At 32.8% G+C, this 23,491-nt stretch overlaps 1 pseudogene; it reads right to left on the bottom strand.

The window, feature by feature from the left end:
• Positions 1-830: 830 nt before the first annotated feature.
• On the bottom strand, positions 831-22,002 carry LOC149553550 (polygalacturonase-like; annotated as a pseudogene).
• Between the last annotated feature and the right edge of the window lie 1,489 nt (positions 22,003-23,491).

Genomic DNA, 23,491 nt, shown 5'->3' on the forward strand with positions numbered 1-23,491 from the left:
AGTCTAGTAAGAATGGCCAGTGTTGAAGAGGCATACCAGTTTGCCCTACGAGTTGAAGAGAAGCTAAATAAGAGGTTTGAAGGGAGACAAAGAGGGCACAATCAAGGAGGAAGGGGAAGTGGTAGGTCATTTGGAGGTCAAAATGAAACCCAGAAGAAAAATGAAGATGTGGGTATTAGCAGGAACCAGAGGAACAAGGGTTTCAATCGCTCTCGTGATCAAGACTTTGGAAATTATAGAGGAAGAGGTAGAGGATTTGGAAAAGGAAGAGGAGGCTTCCATGGTACCTATTTCCATTAAAAAGAAGAAGATCAACATGCCTTTGAATGCCCTCAACAACAAGGAAGGACAGATAGGAGAGCTCAGGGTCAAGCTAGGGTTGCTCATGTGGATGAGGATGCACAATCATCACATTTAGAGGATGCAAAAAGAGGAGAGACTTTAGTAAATGAAAGGGTCTTACTAAGTGGTGAGATTGAACTAGGACAAAGGAGGAGTTTATTACATACCAGGTGTAAGTGTGAGGATAAATGTTGTGATGTGATCATTGATGGTGGTAGCACCAATAACTTGGGCATGTTTTGGAGTCTATTTATTTACACTAAGTGTATTAGCATATTTTTCATAGTTAATAAAATTTTCCTTTTCCTATTGTGTCCATTCTGTGCTTGGGTTGTGTCCCCATCATGTTCTCATATGTTATATCCCTTGGTATGCAAGAACCCTCCTATTATATTATGAAATGTTTCTCAAAAAAACATTTTGAATGAGGAACTCCCATGGAAATAACAATGACTACCATGCTTCTTAAACTCTTGCTTTATAGCAATTTATGAATATATTTGATCAACCCTTAGCATAGAGAAATATTTGGTTTTTCTTTTGTTATAGTTTTGAAAGAAATGTTTTAACACTTGCCATATCTTAATTCTTAATCCATTCATTGTTGATTTCAATTTGTAGTTTGACACATGAATCAAGTGGACATCTACTTTCGAGCTTCCTTTTCCAAGACTTCAAATACTACAAAAAAAAAAAATTCAAAAACATTCTCATACCAAAACATATTTAGACAGATATGAAACTATAAAGGATTTGAATTCATGTATATTACATTATCTGATGGCCTAGACCACATGTGATACCACTAATTTTGATATTAGAAGACCTATCACCTATCCTGATTCAATCATCACCTGCATTGATCACATTTCCATGCATTCATATATTCATCTATATACATAATAAATATCTCTCTTAATCTCCATTAACTACTATTTAAATTATTATATAAGAATGAATGGGAAAATCTCTTGTAGTATTGGTGAAACTATTTGATTTAAATTATTTAGAAGTAATCTACAACATAACTATTTAAGGAAATGAAAATTTTGAGTCATAAATTTATATCTATATTAATTTCTATTATCTATATCTTTTGATAGTATTAGAGAATATAATTTATATGTCATAATATGATAAGAAAATTTGTGAACTAGAAAAGGATCTTTCTTTTCTTATAATTTGTTAGAATTTAATTTTTTAATAATTGTAACAAATCAACACTATTCTTCCATTGTGTATATTTTTGGATAATAGCTATCAATTTTTTGGATAGTAGCTAGAGAGAATCTATAAATTATAAAATGTGATTCATAGTGTTAATTAGAGAAAATGTATAGAATCTAAAAAATTTGGTAACAACTCAACCTTTGAGATTAAAACACCTTCTTGCAAATGAAATCTTTTAGTTTATAATACTTGACCCATTTCATTACCTATTCCAACAGTGCAACCTTTTATAACTATGTTTGTTGATATGAATGTATCAATTCCATCAATGTTTGGGCTTTCTTTTGGAGCCTAAATTGTAATACCAATGATCTAGACATTGTTACAACCTATCAATATCATATGAAATTAAGGATTGTTGATCATCCTCAATCCAATGAATACACTTCTCCTAACATCATTGAATTGATTTGCCTATAGACATGTCAAGTTGTATGATATGCATCAATATTCTAAAATTAAAAAGATGGTACAGATGTTCACCAAATATAAATATGTACTAACCATTGGTCTAATCTTCTATTTTCTTGACCAATTATATCCTCTTTTGTAAATTGTGCCCTTCCACATAATTGTTCTTCCAACTACTGGGATTCTTGGGTGCAACAATCTTTCCATCGATCTAGAAATACAAATAAAAGAAAATTTGAATGAGTTATTATCATATTTTCCAATCAGTATACAAGAGAAGAATTATGATCAAATTTAAATATTACTAAAATATTAATTTTGAATAAAAAAGGATTTTATATTAAGGAAAAAGTAGGCTTTACACCACCTAAATCTAAATGTATCAACTTACAAAATATAAATTATGATTATGTTCAAAAATAAAACTATGCTGGAAAAGGGATAAAACTTTATAAACTCCACCATCCTAAAGATTAGAGACTAGCAGAAAACCCAAAAAATGAGTTTAAAAAGGCCAACAAAAAGCCAGAAACATAAAGAAACTAACATAAAACTAGAACTAAGCCAATTTCTTGAGAAGTTTGATTGCTTGAATCTCTGTTGATTCCAGATCATCCTCAGTATTCTTTGATACACCATTTGTTCTTTTTCAATTTTCCTCTCTTTTTAAACCACTTGAATAAGATAAATTAACTATAACTATTTAATATGTTTAACCTAAAAATTAAGTGTTGACAACTAATATTTAAGCTATCCCAAAGATTACTACTCATCTTACAACAAATAAAAATGTTAGACACAATTTTAATGAGATTGACTTTAAGTACTATTACATCAAATTTTTTGAATATTTGATCTTACCTAAAAAATGAAGCCAGGTTGATAGGTTCCCTAGAAACTCAAATTGTTAACCAAAAATGTCTTGCCACATGGTACATGTAAAGTTGCACCTGACACTTTGCAAGCCTCATTCAATGCACAAGAAAATGCCTATGAAAAGAATTGGTATTTCAATAACATAAGTTTCTTGTTAGTTAGATACAATATTTCTCTTGGTGAAGATGGAAAAAATTAAGTAGGATCTAGCATTAGTAACAAGTAAATAAATGAAAACCATCAACAATGTCTTCTTCCTTTGATTCAATCAAAAAAATTGGTAATAATAACAAGAGAATAATTGAAAACTAAGACCTCTATATCATCATGTGCTCCATTACCCACTACACCGTACTTTTGTACATTAAAAGATCATTTATTACTAGCAAGACTAGCATATATGGACCATCACTTTCTATCATGATGTAACTCTGATTTAACTACAATGATTAACTATGATTTAACTCAAATTTAATGTTGACATTTATTCCAATTTAAGATACTAAGAGACTAACATCTTCTTTGTGTTAAAATCCTAGTTTACCAATTTATCTTCACAAATATAAGATACAAAGAGACCAATTTAAAAAATGCTTGAAAGAGGATAATTGTTAGGATTGATTGGTATAGGATAAGTTAGTGGCTTAGAAGGGGGGAAATTTTGGGTTGAGTGTGGATTGGAATTCAATCAATATTAGGGGATTTGTAAAATCTATGAGGAGGAGACTTGTTACGCAAAAATGGTGGCCACACTAGAACATGAATATTTGAAACTGGTAATGGTAGATCAGTGGGTGGAGGAGGAGATTTTTATAACTTTTGAGAAGGAGGAGTATTGTCAATTGTGGCATTTGTGGGAGTTGCAGATAAAATGTATACTACAATCAAAGATACCAACAACTTGTGTAACACATCCATTCTAACCTTAAAAACAAGTTTACTGATTTTCTTGTATACCCAAGTGGTATTTATGAAGATTGTTGGATGAAGAGGGGACTAATTAGAATCTTCTCTAACATTTCTTCACTGAAACATGTTGGGCATATTGTTTTAAATATTATTTTTCTATTCACAAAAAGAGCTATGTGGGTGCAACAAATCATTTTTTTGAACCCATGATAAGTTTATACTTAAGGTGTGCTAAAGCCTTAATTTATTGTGCATATGAGTCCTTTGCTGAGATAACTTTTGTAAGCTATTTGAATGGTATTTTTCAGCTAACTCTGGGCATTCTTTTCACTATTATTTTTCCAAATGTAGCATCACTAGCAACTATTTTCATTGGGAAATCTCAAAGTTGTGTTTCTAGTAAATTCATTGAACATTGTAGGAATCTTCATAGAAATATAAGACAAGTAGCTTATTTAAGGGCACTTCGCCTCTATGTGGGATTGGATAATCACTAACACATAGGTTTTATCATGTTAGGAGAGTAACATTTTTAATTATTTCCTGGTCATTTAAGCACCAAAGAAAATTATCCAATACATCTTTAAAATATAAGATACATTTCTCTTTGAAATTTCCAATCCACATTGCCAATTTATAATATACACAGGTTGTCATTTTCATTCTATTGAACTCCTAGTTTGAAAAAGTTTGAAAAGTATTTAGGAAGGTCAATCTTCACACATTACCAATTTGTGTATAAAAAAAACACATTACAAATTTGTGTATAAAAATATATAAGATACAGTTTTCTCTTTGGAATTTAAATTTTAGTATATCTGATATTATTTACCTACCCTAGTTGGAAGAGAAAATCTCTTATTAATCAAGCTTACAAATTTGGAAATATAAAGACTAATATCTTACCACTCGATATAGGAATGTGTACAAGGAATTTCATTTTAGTATGTCTTAACTTCTATTTTTTATCTATAAATACATGGTAAGAAGTTGAATAATCTCAAACTTTATATTGTAGTTGGCCTTACAACAATGGAGAGCATCAACATACACTACACAATCTACAAACAACTAGTAAGAAACAAATAAGACAATGCCAACATCTTACCACAAGGAAAGTTGATACATATATAGTAAAGGATTACAAAACTTGGGGTTCAATCTTAAACAATGAGAGAATGCTAACTAAGTTGCAACTAAACACATTCTGCAACTCAACACATTCTAATCTCCCATTCTCTAGCCATAGAAATTGGTGCAACATCCTACATGAAAATTCAAGGTTTGAAAGAAACAATGGATAAATGTGTCAAAAGATAATAGCCCTTTTCTTTATAGACCAACCTTCGAAAGGTTGTTTTAAATTATAGATGAATTTAAATATGCACACAATTAAAAAGTTTTAACATATTGATTTTTTTTCCATATTTGAAATGGAGGCTATTATATTTGAAGGTGTTTAACATTCATGGAAGGGATTTGAAAAATACACCTAAAAGATAGTTAAATCTGTGAAACTATAAATTGCTTTTTGGTATAAAAAAAATGGTATTTACTATTGTGTAATGTAGGTCAACAAAGCTCCATCAAGTAGATCATGATATCCTTTGCATCTCAAGTGTCTGATAGTCTCATTATTAATGATCTCAATGATTGCTCCTTGCTCTACCATTTTCTTGAATGCTTTATGAGTTTGTAGCTTGGAATAAATAAGAAAGTTTGGATTGATCTCACACTCCTTTATATGTGTGACAAATAAATCAAGAGTTGTGAAAGAATAGATAGAGATGATAAGAGAAGGCAAGCTATGTTGGGTATATGTAAAGCCCTAGAGCTTGCATAATTTTACTATATTTTATTATATTTCTCTCTAATTTTTTATGACTTTTCAATTCTCATGAGTTTCACTATCATATTGTATTCTATAAAATCAAGTGACATGATGTAAAGATTCAAATTCAAATTAATAAGAGATTTCTCCCATGTAAAGACTAGATTTTCTATAATAATGTCATATAAGAAAACACCACAAAATGAGGAAAGAGTCATTTGAAAAGTTAGACTTCAACTACACAAAGTGTCAAAAAAATGCATTTTTTATTAAATTAGTGATACAATAAGCATGCAATTCAACCACTTGTGGAAATAGCTTAGTCTAAAGTAATGTCAATTAGTGTAGTAATATAAGCATGTACACCATAATTAACATGCTCTTGATACAACAAGAAGCTAACCAAATTGTCAAACTTCAATAATATCCATACATCATGAACATAATTGTCTAAGATTATACATTAAATGTTAATCTTCACATCATACATCTAGAATAGATAAATAGATACAATCTTACAACATGAATGAAAATAAAAATTTGGTATACTTATAAAAAAAGTATGTGGTTTGAATTCATTGTAGGAATAAATACCTTGTATGGTTCTTTTGTTGTGCTTACTACATCATTTTCATTGGAAATTGGAACTACGTGCAGTTCTAGTAAAGAACTAATAGTTTCACTCAATTTTTTTCTAATCTTTGAATCCTTGAATTCATTATCAGTTACAAGAAGTTTAGATGATCCAACATCTAGCTACATGATAGCAAGACATATTTTAATTTGTGTAATGTATTAAAATAAATTATCTTTCCTATTTATCTCCTAAGAAATTATATTGAGCATTAGAAATATGGAAATCATAAATAAGATTAAGGCTATTGTAAACCTAACTAAACAAACTATCATACAGAGCCAAGAGACCACTTTTCCCAACAACAACACATGGTTTTTCATCAAGTCCCACTTGTGGTTTTTGGAGATCTACAAAATTATTCAATATTATAGACATCAATGTCAATATAATAGAGTATATATCATGGATAATAGGGATACTAACACAACCACATTAAATATGAATATGAGCATTATATAGGAAAGAAAAGTATGCTGAACAAGGTCAACCATACATTTCAAGACACATTCAAAAATTTGTTTGAACATGTAAGAAGAGTTACTAAACTATTGATTGAATCATTGTTTCAACCAAGTAAATACACTTTGATCCATATCAAAATCTATTCTAACTTTTTTCCCACCCATCCTGATACCATACCAAAATATTAATACCTTTATAAGTCCTAGTATTGCTTTGGGCACCAACCCTACATGGTCAACATACAAAATGTCCAGAAGACATGCTTTTAGCTTGTTCTTGTATTTTTTTTACTTCAAACATGTGTCTGGCGACTTTTGTTTCACCCAAATTTGATGAAATGAAAAGGGTTTCTTAAGAATGTTCTTATCTTTCCATAAATTTTATGTTTGTCAAATTAGTTTAGTAAGTAATTATTATTCATTTTGTAATAGAGTTATGCATAAAGTGTTGATTGATACAATAATTGAAAAACAAATCTAACTTTTAAATGGTATAACATTTTTGAAATTCAAAAAATGTGTCACATTATATACCTCTTCTACTATAAGGAAATAAAGGGAAAACTAAATTTTATAAAGCTTTTAATTAGTTAAGTTGGTTAGACATGGGGTGTTTTTATTCCAAAAATACAATAGTAGAAAATTCATAAATAATTGTATATTTGGAATAAAAATAACCAAAAATATGTGTCAAATCCAAGAATAAGTCTAATTCTTATATCTAGAATCTTATTAAAAACTATTATCATTCAATTTTGATTAAGGTGGTCAAATATATGCCTACTTATTATTTTTGTCCCAAAATTTTTGTACTATTGCATTAAAATTCAAAATTTTGACCAATCAATTTTTTCTTTATTTAGATAAGGCCTAGTAGTTCATACATAAAATTTAATTTCCTACCAATTATGTTCTCACAACTTTTTGATTGAAATTTCATAACAATTTTTAAATTCTAGATCAAGTTGGCATAACCCTAATTTGGTGATTTTTCATTGCCACTTAAGGGCATAGTTTAGTTGACAATAGCACATACCTAGGAAATTGAGGGGCCTAAAATGGTAGTGATTGATAAAGGAATGGACATGGAACTCTATCTCAAAGAAAATAAACTATTAGCTTGTTAGGAAGATATCTTTGGTATGTTAGTTTGAGCTTCACATGATTTTGAGAATACTTTAATATTCTCTACTTAACAAGGCCAATCATGTAAAGGTGGATTCTCATCTAGCTTACCCCCCCTTCCCCCTAACTTCAATTTAAATTCCCTATTAACATCTAATTACATACTTCATTCATTCATTCATCCATTTATGAACCTTCATACAAGGGCTCATGTGCCTTCTCAAGTATAGATATATCAAGACCATTTTCATCATCATTATCAAATGTGCTAGTACCATCATCATGATAACCTTTATTAGCTATGCCAATACCATCTTCTTCAATCATGTCCTCTAGAACATTATAATCTTCTTCCATGGGAGTGTTATCCTCACCTTGGATATTCACACCTCCATGTTCCTCCAATAAGAAATCCACATACAATAATTGACAAAAATCATGGCCCCCTTTAGCATGACCATGTTACCTACAATGACTTTGGGCTATTGTGATTAGAATTCTTCAATTGCTTAAGTCCTTTCACTTTTTTCAAGGAAAATTAAATTTATCAACTTTTCTTTGAAACTGAGACCACAATGTAGCCATTATCTCATTATTTTGTTATGGGTTCATATTGTTAGGTGTGGTCTTTCTTCACATGAAAATATATTTAAAAAAATTATTGGACGTGTTGTACCTAATGTTTATTTTTTCACATATGGTTTTGAAAGAAAAATTTGGTGTAACTAATGTGTATATTTGTAAAAATATTGGACATGTTGTACTTAATGTTTATATCTACACATGGTTCTAAAACAAAAAATTGGCATAATTAATGTGTATATCTACAAAAATATTGGACATGTTGTACTTAATTTTTATATCTACACATAAGGTTTTGAAAGAAAAATTTGGTGTAACTAATGCATATATTTGCAAAAATATTGGACATGTTGTACTTAATATTTATATCTGCACATATGGTTTTGAAAAAAAAAAGTTGGTATAATTAATGTATATATCTACAAAAATATTGGAATAAATGTAACCTCTCCCATAGAAATAAAACCTTTACCACAAACCTTTATGTATTTATTATTTGTTGGATACAATTGTTTAATTGTGTGTTGTCTTTGATGTTACACAAATGTCATATTAGTTATCAGACAAAGTCTATTGAGCTCAGTTGGTCAACAAAGTAAAAGATAGAGTCTACCAAGTTTAGAAGGTCAGTGAAGAGAATTACAGAGTCTATCAAGTGTTCCTAAATTCTAAAATGTGAAGATAGTTTCTACCAAGCTCACTTGGGTGTCAAGGGATTCTGAGACAAAGGTTAATGTTAACCGAGCTCCCAAGGTTAGCAAAGGAAAGTTAGTTTCTACCGAGCTGACAAGCTTAGCAAAGAAAAATTAGTTCTTACTAAGTTCACTCAGTCTCAAAAGGATTTTTACAGAGTTCACAGTGTTTACCAAGCTTCACTTGGTTAACACTAGAAATCATTTTTGGAGTAGTGTTTACCGAGCAAGGTAGGCTAATGAAGGATTTCATTATTTTGGGAAATATAGTTTATTTGTTTCATGTAATGTCTATAGCTTACTGATGTATTGTTTATTGGTAAATGTAACTTGTAAATAAGATGACTTGATAATTTGTAATGTATAAATAAAAATTCAAGTTGTGGATTCTAATTATAATGAAGGAGGATGCAAGTAGTTTGATTGTGAAGAGGAAGTGTGAGAAAGTTTTGAAAAAGGATCATATATCCTTAAGGAGTAGCAGAGTTGTATTTGATCAGTGAGGATCTATTAAAGTAAAATAGAGATTTGTATCAACAAAGTTCAGTTGCATCTCATTTAGGTCACTCATTGTTACTTTCTCATAATTGTAGTAGTGAATTCTAAATCTCTTAATAGAGTTGGTTTAGTAGCCATTTTGTAAATCCTCTAACAAGGTGGACAGTTCTATTGAATTTTTCTAAAGTCCTCTAGCAAGGCCACTCCTAGAAAGGTGTTTAAATCCTCTAACAGGGTCATAACTAATAATCTATTTTGTAACCTTTAACAGGGTTGGCTCCTAATAGGGCTCACTTCAAAAGAGTGAAAATTGGTAGCTAGTTACTTGGTGGTTTTTCCCATATTGTGTTTGCATGTCAAAAGTGGTGTCTCTTGTGTTCATGTTATTTACTTTTGCATGCATGTTAATAATTGTGAATGATTAAAGATCAATAATAACTTAATAGACAGTTCATCTATCGAGTTACAACATTTTTATGTGTGGCTACTGAGTGACAATAGTAACTAGTTATTTAAGACATTTGAGGGATCTGTGGATTTATTTTTGTGGTAACTGATTCACCCCCCTCTCAATTACTCCATCTATAATTCCAAAAATTGGTATCAGAGCTTTTGGTGCTTGTAGGAAAGATTTCAAGGACCTAAGCTAAACATTAGGATGTCTTAGAAGAGGGAAATTCCAAGGCTTAATAGGGATAACTTTTCAGCATGGCAAGGTCTCATGAGACTCCATTGGAGATTCAGGATTGAAATATCTTGATCAAGCATATGTAACACCTTCTAGCACACTATCTACTAATGAAATTGCTAAGAAGAAGACTCATAACACTATGATGATAGACATTGCATCTACCCTAAGCTATGAAGAATTTGATGATGTCAAAAATTGCACAATTCTCTTTGAAATGTGGAACAAGTTGAAAGATATCTATGGAGGTGATGATAATGTGAGAAGAGCCAAAGTAGAAATTTTAAGAGAACAATTTGATTAGTTGAGGATGAGAGAGGATGAAAACATTGCTAAGTATGTTGAAAGAGTCAAAGTAGTTGTTAGTGCAATCAAAGATTTTGGAGGAGACATTGAGGAGGAAATAGTTATAAGTAAAGTTCTTAGAACATTACTTCCTATTTATGCAATTAAAGTTTTTGCAATTCAAGAAAGAAGATGTGAAGCAAATCATAAGATAAATTTAGAGGCCATAGTTGGAAGATTGACTGCATTTGAGCTAGAAAACTATGATAACTATGTTCCAGCTTCCAAGAACATTGAATCAGCATTTGAAGCCAAGCTTTCACTCAAGGAGAAAAGCAAGAAGATAAAATATTTTCAGTCAAAAAGTGAAGAAGAATCTAAAGAAAGTTTAGATAGTGATCTTGAGGTGGTTGAAGCTCTACTTGCAAGGAAATATTCTAGAGGTAGAGGGAAATACAAAGGTAAGGTTCATATAATTTGTTTTTCATGTGAAGAAATTGGACATATTGTTGCTAGGTTCCCAAATAAGTAGAACAAGGATGAGAAGAAAGGTCACAAGTGAAATGGAAAGAAAGACTTCAAATCATTCAAGGAAAAGGTAAGAAAACATGTTTCATGGCCAAGGATTCTAATGATTCTAATGAAGAAGAAGATGAAATTTTCTATATTGTTGTAAAAGATGATTCTAATAATCATGAGGAAATTTCACTTATCTCTCATGTGAGAAAAAAAGATACATGGATTATAGATAGTGGTTGCTCTCATCATATAATTATTGATAAAACTAAGTTAGAACATTTTGAAGACTATGATGATGGTAGTGTGAGGTTTGGTAATAATGAACCTTGTTACATAAAAGGAAGAGGAAAAATCTCACTAACCAAAGAGTTTGTATGTGATAATGCATATTGGGTAGAAGGACTAAACCATAATCTGCTAAGTGTGGCACAGATACTTAATAATGGATTCAAAGTGGAATTCATGCATGGTAAGGCAAGACTGTTGGATGACAAAGGAAAGTTGATTGGATCAAGCATTCAAACAAAATGTAACTTGTTCTATCTTGAACTTGGTGAATTTACATTCTTGATTGCTCAAGTTGAAGAAAGTTGGTTATGGCATAGAAGGTTGTGTCATGTGAACTTTGATAACCTTGTGAAAATAAGAAAATTTAGAAAGGTAAGAGGCATTCCCAGTATACAGAAACCAAAGGTTGGTAAGATGGGAAAAACTGGCTTCAAAAGTAAGAACTATTAGTCTGAAGAAATTTTAGAAATTGTGTAGACTGATTTGTGTGGACCTATTGGAATTGAAAGCTATACTAGAGAAATGATCTTCATTTTTTCTGTTGATGATTACTCTAGATTGATGACTATCATGTACCTAAGAGAGAAATTAGAAGCTTTTGAGAAGTTCAAGTTGTAATTGGCCAAAGTAGAAAAAGAAATAGGCAAAAGAATGAAATGTTTGAGGTTAGACAAAGGTGGTGAATTCATCTCCTATAGGCTCAATAACTTTTGCACTGAAAGGGGAATCAAAAGATAGGTATCAACCCCTGGAGCTCCCAAGAAAAATGGAATAGTTGAAAGGAGGAATAGATCTATAATGGACTATGCAAGAACCTTAATGATTGAAAAGAATATTGCTATCAAATACTTGAAGGAAGCTATCAGCACTGTAGTTCATACCTTGAACCAAGTACAGCTAAAGAAGGACTCATTCAAAACCTGTTATGAGTTATGGTATGGCTATAAACCTAATGTAAGTTACCTAAAAGTATTTGGAAGCAAATGTTACATCTTGAAAGAATCTAGAAAAGGTAAATTTGATGTGAAGAGTGATGACGGAATATTTTTGGGATATTCTTGCAAGAGTAAACCATATAGATGTTTGAATTTGTCTACTCACCAAGTCATAGAAAGTTCACATGTGAAAGTTGATGAGTTTGTAGAAAGAACTAAAGAAGAAAGCAAAAGGGAACTAGAAGATTATAGGAGATTTGTTTTCATTGAACTTGATAAAGTGCCAGATACACTTGTCAATCAAGAATCTTTTACTCCCGAGTCTTCAGTAACCAAGCTATAGGAAGTTCAAACTGAGTTGAAAGAAATTGAGTCACATTCTGATGCTACTTAGCCAATGCCTACTGGATCTAAAGGACCCGAGTAGTAGATAGAATAGCCAAAACCTCAAGTTGAAGTGCAAGAGGATGATAGTGCAATGTGTTGAAAAGGAAAGGAACTTATATTAGAAAAGTATGTCAGGAGACATCATACACTAGATCATATCATTGGAGACAAATCTAAAGGTACTATGACAAGAAGTAAGTTGAAAGGTACTTGTTTACTTGCTGATTTTGAACCTAGAAGTGTCAAAGATGCATTAGAAAATGAAAGTTGGATTGAGGATATGAATAAAGAGATAGAGAAGATAGAGAAAAAAAAACATGGACTCTTGTACCTAGGCCTAAAGATAAAAAATGTGATTAGAACTTAGTGGGTGTTTAGAAATAAGTTGGATGAAGATGGTAAGGTGTCAAAGAACAAAGCTAGACTAGTATGCAAAGGATACTCTCAAGAAGAAAGAATAGACTATGGAGAGACTTTTGGTCCTATTGCAATATTGGAAGGTGTCAGGACCCTACTTGCATATGCTACATATATAGGATTTAAGGTTTATCACATGGATGTCAAGTCAACATTTCTCAATGGTGTACTAGAAGAAGAAGTCTACATTGAGTAGCCTAAAGGTTTTTTTGATCCAAACAAGAAGGACATGGTTTGAAAATTATACAAAGCATTATATGGTCTAAAACAAACCCCTAGAGCATGGTATGAAAGATTGCATAATTATCTTATTCAGATTGGTTTTTAGAGAACTAATGATAATAGTAGCTTGTATATCAAGGAAGGACTAGATAATAAAATTGTTTTGGTAGAAATATTTGTGGATGATACTTTGTTCATAGGAAATGATGATCTTTGCAAAGAATTTTTAGAGCAAATGAACAAGGAATTTGAGATGTCATTGTTTGGTGAGATAAAATTCTTTGTTGGTCTTCAAATTCAGTAGAGTAAGAATGGCATCTACATCACTCAGTCTAAATACATCAAGGAGATACTAAAAAAGTTTGGTATGGGAGACTATAAACTATTTGGGACTCCTATGTGTACTAGATTGAAGCTTACCAATGATGATGAATCAAAGGAGGTAGATCATACATTATATAGATCTATGATTGGAAAGTTGTAGTATGTGATTCATACAAGGCCAGATATTGCTCTTGTAGTTGGTATTGTAGTTTCAGAAAAACTAAGAGAAAATCACATGATGGCAATCAAAAGGATCATGAGATACTTGAAACGCAGTAAAGATTATGGATTATGGTACAAATTTGGAGATAATCTAGATTTGGAAGTGTTTATTGATGTAGATTGGGCAAGAAACATTGATGAAAAAAAGAGTACAAGTGGAGGAGCTTTCTTTCTTAGAAAGAGGTTGGTTTCTTGGACAATTAAAAAGAAAAATTGTAAATCCCAATCCACAGCTGAAGCAAAGTATGTTGCAATAGCAATAAACTGTTCTAATATTGTTTGGTTCAAGAAATTATTGGAATGCATAAAGGTGAGAATCAAAAAACCAATTGTTATGTTTTGTGAAAATACAAGTACAATTAACATATATAAAAATTCAGTGATTCATTCAAAAACCAAGCACATTGTAATAGAATATCATTTTGTCAGAGAATTGGTGTAGGATAAGGAGATCAGATTGGAATATGTCCATACAAAGAAAAAAATTGCTGACATATTCACCAAGCCTTTACTTAAAGATGCATTCTTGTATCTAAGAGGTAAGTTAGGGGTCATTCCCATATCTAAGGCTCACTAAAATGAAGTTTTAAGTGATGCATCAACAGGTAACAAGTTTAATATTTATTAGTTGATATAGCATAATCATGAGAACATTACATATGAATCAGTACTTAAGGTACATTACTACTCATTTGGCTTGTATTTTCTTTGGCATGTGTTGTCAAAGAGGGAGAGTATACTATCATAATCTTTCTGAAATTTGTGTTTGTTTGTGGAGAGTTTGCTGATTATGTAATTCCTTCACAGAGGGAGACTATTGTATTTGAGAAGTTTGTGGAATATAATATAAGAGGGAGAAATGTTTTGAAAAGACTTTTTTTCAAATTTCATTCTTCTATGACATGTTGTGTTTCCATCAATGCCAAAGAGGGATATTTTTGGATACAATTGTTTAATTCAGTGTTGCCTTTGATATTACACAAATGTCATATCAGTTATTAGATAGAGTCTACCGAGCTTAGTTGGTCAGCAAAGCAAAAGAAAAAGTCTACCAAGTTTAGAAGCACAGCAAAGAGAATTATAGAGTCTACTGAGCATTCCTAAATTCTACACTATGAAGATAGTTTCTACCAAGCTCACTTGAGCATCAAAGGATTCTGAGATAGAGGTTAGTGTTAACCGAGCTACCAAGGTTAACAAAGGAAAGTTAGTTTCTATCGAGCTCACAAATTCAGTGAAGGAAAATCAATTCTTACCAAGTTCACTCGGTCTCCAAAGGATTTTTGCAAAGTTTGAAGTACTTATTGAGCTTCACTTGGTTAAAACTGAAATTCATTTCTGAAGCAGTGTCTATCGAGCAGGGTTGGCCAATGAAGGATTTCATTATTTTGGGAAATATAGATTATTTGTTTCATGTAATGTCTGTAGCTGACTGATGTATTGTTTATTGGTAAATATAACTTGTAAATAAGTCAACTTGACAATTTGTAATGTATAAATAAAAGGTCAAGTTGTAAATTCTAAATTTAATGAAGGAGGATGCAAGTAAGTTGATTGTGAAGAGGAAGTGTGAGAAAATTTTGGAGAAGGATCATATATCCTTGAGGAGAAATAGAGTTGTATTCAATCAGTGAGGATCTATTGAAGCAAAACAAAGATGTATATTAGCAAAGCTCAGTTGTATCTCATTCAAGTCACTCATTGTTACTTTCTCACAATTGTAGCAGCGAATTCTAAATCTCTTAATAGAGTTGGTTTAGCAGCCATTTTGTAAATCCTCTAACAAGGTGGACATTTCTATTGAATTGTTCTAAAGTCCTCTAGCAAGGACACTCCTAGTAGGGTGTTTAAATCCTCTAATAGGGTCACACATAATGGTGTGTTTTGTAACCTTTAATAGGGTTGGCTCCTAACAGGGCTCACTTCAGAAGAGTGAAAATTGGTAGTTAGTTACTTGGTGGTTTTTCCCATATTGGGTTTCCATGTTAAATGTGGTGTCTCTTGTGTTCATGTTATTTACTTTTGCATGTATGTTAATAATTGTGAATGTTTAAATATTAGTAATAACTTAATACATAGTTCATCTATCGAGTTATAGTATTTTTTGTGTGGCTATTGACTGACAACAGTAACTAGTTATTTAAGATATCTAAGGGATCTATAGATTTATTTTTGTGGTAACTGATTCACCCCCCCTCTCAGTTACTCCATCTATAATTCCAACAATTATTATCCATCAATATAGGTGGAGAACTACAAGGCTCAACAAAAGAAAACATATCCATAGAAGATTCTATATGATGTGATGCACCTGTATCAAGAATCCATTTAACTTTTTTAGGATGTCTGGAAGCAATGATTTCTTGTCCTTTACCTCTAGATGATGATGTAGATGTAGTAGCTACCTGATATTGAGAAGAAGAAGAAGATAGTGATGAGGGCAACTAGATATTGTTCTTTTAAAGAATGTGAGTGAGCTCATCAATTTTCTTATGGAAACATATATGCTCATCATTTCCTAACTTTTTGCAATAAGCACACTTATCTCTCTTACTCCTACATGTTTCCTCTCTTGAAGAGGACTTGGATTTAATATTAAGTTGTGAAGGAGGGTCATCACCTTTGTCATGGTGCTTAGGATCCTTGTGTTCTTTGTTTCCCTTTCCTATGGGAACCTTTGGAGAGGAGTCATTTGCAACCAATGCTTGATGCTTTGAAGGCTTCAACTAACCCATGTGTGCTAACTTTTTTTGTTCCCTTGTGAGATGAGCTAAAAATTCATCAAGAGAAGGCATTTTTTATGCACTAACAAGAGCATCAATAGTAGCATAGATTGTGGAAACAAAGATTGAATATTCAAGACCTAGCTTGGAAAGAATAGATAATATGAATTGCTCATCATCTTTACTAATGACACAATTAGAAAGGTGCAATTTAATGGAATTGAACTTAGAGAAAAAGTCTTGAATATTGTCAAAATCACATGGACTTAGACCTATAAGCTCATTCTCCAATTTGAATTTTCTTATTCTATTAGGTTTACCAAAGATTCCTTCCAATGTAGTACATGTATCATGAGGATGTGTGTAGGATGAAATATGATATAAAAAATCATTAGAGATGGTAGATATAAGAGAGACAATTTCTTTATCCCCTATATCAAACCATTTCCTTCTTTCTGCAACAACTATAGCTAGTTCTGGATCTTGTCCAAGAATCATTCTAAGAAATCAAATACTCATCAATTGATAGAGATTACTTATTTCCATTCATGATAGTTATATGGAGTGAGTAATGAAACTTTTGAAAAATCTATAATGAAATCAAATGATGACTGAAATCAACTGATAACTCCTTAAAATTACTGATTCAATTAAGAAAATTGAAATCCAAGTATTCACCAAGAGTAAATATAGCCAAAAAAGACCTATTTCTAAAAGTGATATGCCCACTCCAAATCACTAAAATCTAATTACAAATCTAGAAAGTAGAGGAAAAATCATGCACTTTAAAAAAATTGCACTTGAAAATGTTACTGAATGTGTCCAAATAGAACCTTGAAAGTTGAAAAAAACAAGATCTGTGATTTTCAAAAAAAATAGAGATAGTGACCCAAAATCACCTACACCACTGTGTAGATTGTGAAATTCTACCTCAAAACAAAAAAATTGCTCAAAAAAAGGAGTCTATATGAGGGAGATATTGATGTTTGAAAATTGCCTCTAAAATTATTATTTTTGAATTGTTGCCACCACACCTTCAAAAATCAAATGGCTCTAGATTTGGCCTTAGATGTTTGATTTGAATGAAAAAAAAATTGATTTAAGGGTTTTTGGACATCCTCTATATGATGCCAACCTCTAATTTGCACCAACAAGCTCCATTTTTTGCCTGCAATAGAAGGTCACAAAATACGACTCTTGAAATCTCCTCCAAATTATGATGTCCAAATTGCCAATGTTGCACCAACAATAAGTCAAGCTAAGATTGCACTTCTTGAGAAGAGGTCTTCACACCATGAGGGCTTTGATACCATGTTAGAGTTCTAAGTGACTCTACAACACCCCCAAGGTCAAATGAAAGACCAAGATAACTTCCATAAGAGATTGGCAAGACAATTACATGAAGATGCAAGAATGCTATTATTGATAATGTAATTACATGTCCACCAAAGGTGGATCTTCCTCCATTATGCAATGAAGTATGTGTAATGGTGAGGATGATAATATGATAAGTACACTAAAGGTGGAATGAGATAAAAACTATGACCACCTAGAGTGGAATTCTTCTACACCATGTGTTTAATTGAGGTGCAAACTCCCAATTGTTTCAATCACAAACTACTATGCAATGTATTATCCTAAGTAATCTTAAGTAAGTGTAATTAGTGAATATTTAATTACACCAATAGGATTAATGATAAGAGATATTGACATCAAATTAGTCATGACTTCCCACACAAAGTTGGAATGAATTAATCTTTTTTACATGGCTTTTGTAGATGTCTATCATGTTTTACAAATTGGATTTGGGAGTTCAAACTACTTATCATACAAAAGATGTATATTTTACCGAAGGGATTGTTCCTAGCTATACTAGGCTAACTGTGAAGATTTCTAAAATTTCCAAAACAAATTTTTCACAAAATCAGCATTAAATGTTTGTCTATAATTGTTTTATAGATCATTTTTTGATAGATATATTCTCCAAAGGCTCAGGTAGTCCTTTCCATTTTTTAATTTGGGTGCATATACCAATGCTTTTGTACAAATTCTAGCCATTATTGTATGACCACAGAAAATTACATTTTCTAACTAGGTAATAGTTGATAATGATTGTGTCATATGTTCAACATCTCTTGAATCCTTAAATAGTTAGACATAATAGTTCTCATTAGTTTAGCAAGATGCTTGACACCTACTTGTTTGCTATATATCTCTCTTTTTTCTTAAATCTTATGATGAAAACATTCTTTCACTATTTTAGCACAATGTCATAGACCACATTTTGTAATCAATTTTGTTCAAGCTTCTGTGATTTCTTCATTTTCTAAATTTTCCTTGTTAGAATTGATACCAAAAGATGTCTTAATTTTTATCAATCTAATGGCGTCTCTCACTTCAAGGATTAAATGGAGATTGAGTTTTAGTTGTTTCATAGATTAACTATTCCGATTTTAGATGTTTGAACTTGAAGATACTCAAACAATAGTAGTTTGTGGGTTCATGGATTTGCAAGCCTAAAGCAAATTAATATTCATGAAACTGTGAAGGAGAAATAATTTGGAAACTACAGCATTGCTAGATGTTAGAAAAAAAAAAATCACATGCCATTGTGGGATCAAGAGATGGTGATGACCACATCCATCCTCTCCTTTATCAATGTAAATGATACATCAAATAATATAGATGAAAGTCAACATCAAAGATTAGACTTAGGAGAGAAATAATGGGCCCACCTAGTAGTAGATGCTTGAAAAAAATAGATAACCTTGAACCAAAAACTTGAAACCACAAGAATAGCTTAGGATGTGGAGATGAAGATGGATATGGAGACCCATGTGAAGGATAGGCCTATAATAGGAAACTCTAATTCCTCCATGGTTGTGGTCATCCATCTAAAGAATGTAACAAAATTAATAGAGAAGGGAGTGGTCAAAATGATAGAATTCCTCATGTTGCGCATGATACAACTCATGATGATGCTACAAAGGAAGATCAAGGCTACTCACCTCGCCACTTTCCTCAACCATCTTCTTCCTCTTTCTTTCAAAATGTCTTCCTCCTACATTATATTTTTTGCATCTTTGAATTCATATCCTATTGTTTCCACACTCTTCTAGAATGCCAATAGATTGTCCTTCACATTGCTATTGTTGTCATGCAAAGGATTGAAGCTAGAGGTGCCATAGACATTAAATTAGGTTTTTCATGACATGCTATAAGATGAGTTAGTAAATAATTGGACTTAAATTATCTAGGGAGCATAACATTTCTTGGAGCTAACATTTAGTTATGCTAAATCCTATCAAGTAGAGACAAAAGAGACTATTGAGACTTTGTAGTTTACCAACGGGTGTGCTCGGTCCTAAAATTTGGTCCAATCAATTAAAATTATAGCTTTTTTCATGTGGGAATTTCTTGTTCAAGATTTTTTGAAACCAAGTTTTGGGTGAGCAGAAAATATGAATTATAATTTCTACTCTGCTAGCAAAAGATATAAACTAAATCAGGTTGTTAGCAATAAAATTTATCAAGTTAATGTTACTAACTTTCAACCCCACTACCATATCTATTGTTAATTCCCCTTTGAACAATAACCTCACTAAATATTCACCTCAAGTGTCATTACCAATCTCTTTAAAATTAACTAGAATAGATAGATCAAGTCTTTTATCCATCTGCATATAAAAAATGTTTGATAGAATTTGGTGGCTACTATTACAAACAAAATCGATGAGAATTTTTTCGAGTATTATTTTCTATTCTAAAAACTCTAAGAGTATTACTATAAGTGCACCATCATACTTTTTGAAAAACTACAACTTAATGCACATAAAAATTCTCAACTTTTCATTCTAACAATACTAGTCAAAGTAGTTCATTGGATAGTTCCATCCATCTGTTGCCAAATAGTTTCCATGGGAAGATTTTTTTCTCTTAAAATATTTCAAGCTCAAGTATCCTTTCATATTACATATGTTTTTCTCTATCATAGAAACAACATCATATGAAGTATCTTGGTAGTAGTACTCTTCAACAATTATGTCTTTCATAGAGTAGTTCATAAAAGAAATCTATGCGAGGCTAAAATCAAGGGAGATGAGGTTTGATTCCTTTTTTTTTTATTGCTTCCAAATGCTCAAAGATTAGTTTCATCAATACACAATAAAGAAATTAAGAATTAATTTCTATAAATGAACAAAGGAGTGGGCAAGAAAGAGATCACTTAAGTTCATAAATGACTAGAAGTAGGTTGATGTGAATCAAAGGGTACATACATTTTTCTGTTCTAAAGCATAAATATTATGGGAAAGGGACCCTAAATTAGAAATAGTTGTATGCAGAGCATAAATTATAAGGATCCTTAAAATTGTTAGAGTAAATAATTAATTATTAATTATTTATTCTATTGCTTAAGCTTACTTAGGTCATGCATTTATTTAATATTTCATATTTAATGCGTGTTGTGGTTAGTTGGTGACAACACGGGAGTTTGTTCCCTTCTAGTTGTCACACTTATCTTCTACCACCTTCCAGCTTGTTCTACAAGGTTCCATGAGCTCTTTATATTCGGGCTCTCTCTCATTGTAAAATATCATAACAACAACAACATTATCACATCATTTCTTATTGTAAATACATTTCTTCTTGTGTTTGCATTCATGGTGTCTCTCATGTCCGTTTAGGGTTTTGCCCATGCTCCATGCTCCTCCCCTTCTATGGATTCTATTTGACAGGTTCGCATGCAGGTGATCTTGGCATCTTCGGAGTTGGCTTTCCTCAACTCCAACATGGTATCAGAGCCTTCTTGTTGCTGCTTCGTTGAAGAAATTTTGAAACCGTGATTTGAAGTCACAAACCCTAGTTTGTTTGTGCATTTTTTCTTCAAATCAGGGGATCAGCATTTTTTCAGAGCACTTTCAGCCCAAACGGACATCACCAATGGATCCGGAAGGCCATTTGCAGTCAGGATTCATATAAAGTTTTTCAATTTTGGAGACAGAGCTCCGGGAGGCAATCTTTTTTGCTTGCAGGGGTCTATCGTACGGTCGTACGGACGTAGCGACGGATTTTTTTTAAAAAAAAATAGTTTTGGGCGCACCACCACCACGCCACCTGCGCGCAACCCGCAGCGGCCGCAGCAGGCAGTGTCGCCCGCGCTCCGCCGCGGCTCGGCCTCCTCCCGGCCGCCGCCCGACTATGGATCTCCGCCGGCGGTGCATCCTAGTCCGCCGCCCCTGCGGCCACCTCCTCCCAGTTCCACCGCCTTCGCTCTGCCCAGTCCTCTGCTCAATAGCTATGCAGCACCGTCAGCCGAATCAGCCACTGCGAGGGTGACACGTGGCATGGGCGCCACGTGGCACCTTACCACGTGGACCTGCCACGTCACCCCCGCCATGTCAGTACTGCCACGTGGCACTCTTTTTTTTTGCGATGGCCACCAAACCATCAAATTTAATCGTCTGACTTGCTGACATCAGCGCTGCATCAGCCCTTGCATGCACCTCTCCCGATTGCTTTTGGACCTATCTTTAGTTTTTTGGCCATAACTCTTGCATACGAAGGTATTTTTCCAATCCAAAAGAAGCACCAGAAAGCTAGTTCCGAGACAGAGATTTTGGTGCAGGCATTTTTTGGTTTTGATGCTTTTTATTGCTCATTTTTTCTATTGAAGTCCAAAGTCCTATTTTTGACTCCGGCATGCATATCTTTTACATCCCATGTCAGTTTTTTGAAAACTTTATATTTCTAGAAAACTAGTGATGTGTTCTTTTCAGAAATGTAGTCCTTTTTCTTCGTTTTTGGCCTCTTCTCTTTCTATCATAGTTTTGGTGTTTTTGCTCTATGGTGGATATTTTGAGTATTTTAGGCCCGAGGATCATTTTCCTGGCATGGTTTGCTTTCTTTTCGGCTGTACTTTCTTTTGGTTCAGATCTTTTTCAGTTATGATCATTGTAGCTATCATTTTGAAGCACTTTCTATTTCACACTGAGATAAACTGTCACTTTTGTTTTTCGGGAGTCATGAACGTTGTTTTGAGTCAGCTGTGCATGCACCATTTCATAAAGCACCATGGGAGGGATTATTTGTTTGCTGTTTTAGGCATTCTCCCTTTGTCAAGTGAGTGTCCCTTCCATGACATTAGCCCCATGTAGAGTCAGTTAGACCGTGTCTTTATCGGTGTCTGTACCTCTTTCCCTCTCTCCTCGTTCTTGGTTCGTTTGCAGGAGATTTGGCTCACCTTCTCAGTTGCCTGTCATCACACCCCGTCTGCATTAAGGGGGGGTTATGCTGTGTTCTAATGCATCCTTGGTTCGATGGTTCGATAGTGTGAACTATGTATTCAGTGGTTGATCCTATGTATAAGGCGATTGCAGTGGCTGGATACCTATGCATTTCGGTGAGATGGATCATCTACCATATAGACATGCTCAGTTCGTGCCTTCTTCTTCCATGGAGGTTTCCTCAGATCAGCAGTTTGGTAGATTTGCAGCTTCTTCATGCTTCAGTGATGCTACTTCTTCATGATCACTCTTTGTTCCTATTTTAGGGGACAATTTCCCTAGTTGGAGACTTCTTCAGCTCTTCACTGGGTTCTTACCTCTTTTTGGGGGAGGGTTTTTCCCATGTGGTTTTCTCTCTTTCCCTACTTACAGAGGTTGCATTCCCTTGCATTGTACTTGGGTACCTAAAATGGCCTCGTTGTCGGGACCCATTATGCATTCATCTTAGCTTTGTGAGCTTAAGGCATTTCCCTAAGTTGCACTTAAGGGGGGGTGTTAGAGTAAATAATTAATTATTAATTATTTATTCTATTGCTTAAGCTTACTTAGGTCATGCATTTATTTAATATTTCATATTTAATGCGTGTTGTGGTTAGTTGGTGA

Source organism: Cupressus sempervirens, chromosome 6 (assembly GCF_028749045.1).
Source record: "Cupressus sempervirens isolate cs-2001-9-10 chromosome 6, ASM2874904v1, whole genome shotgun sequence".
NCBI classification, from domain to species: Eukaryota; Viridiplantae; Streptophyta; class Pinopsida; order Cupressales; family Cupressaceae; genus Cupressus; species Cupressus sempervirens.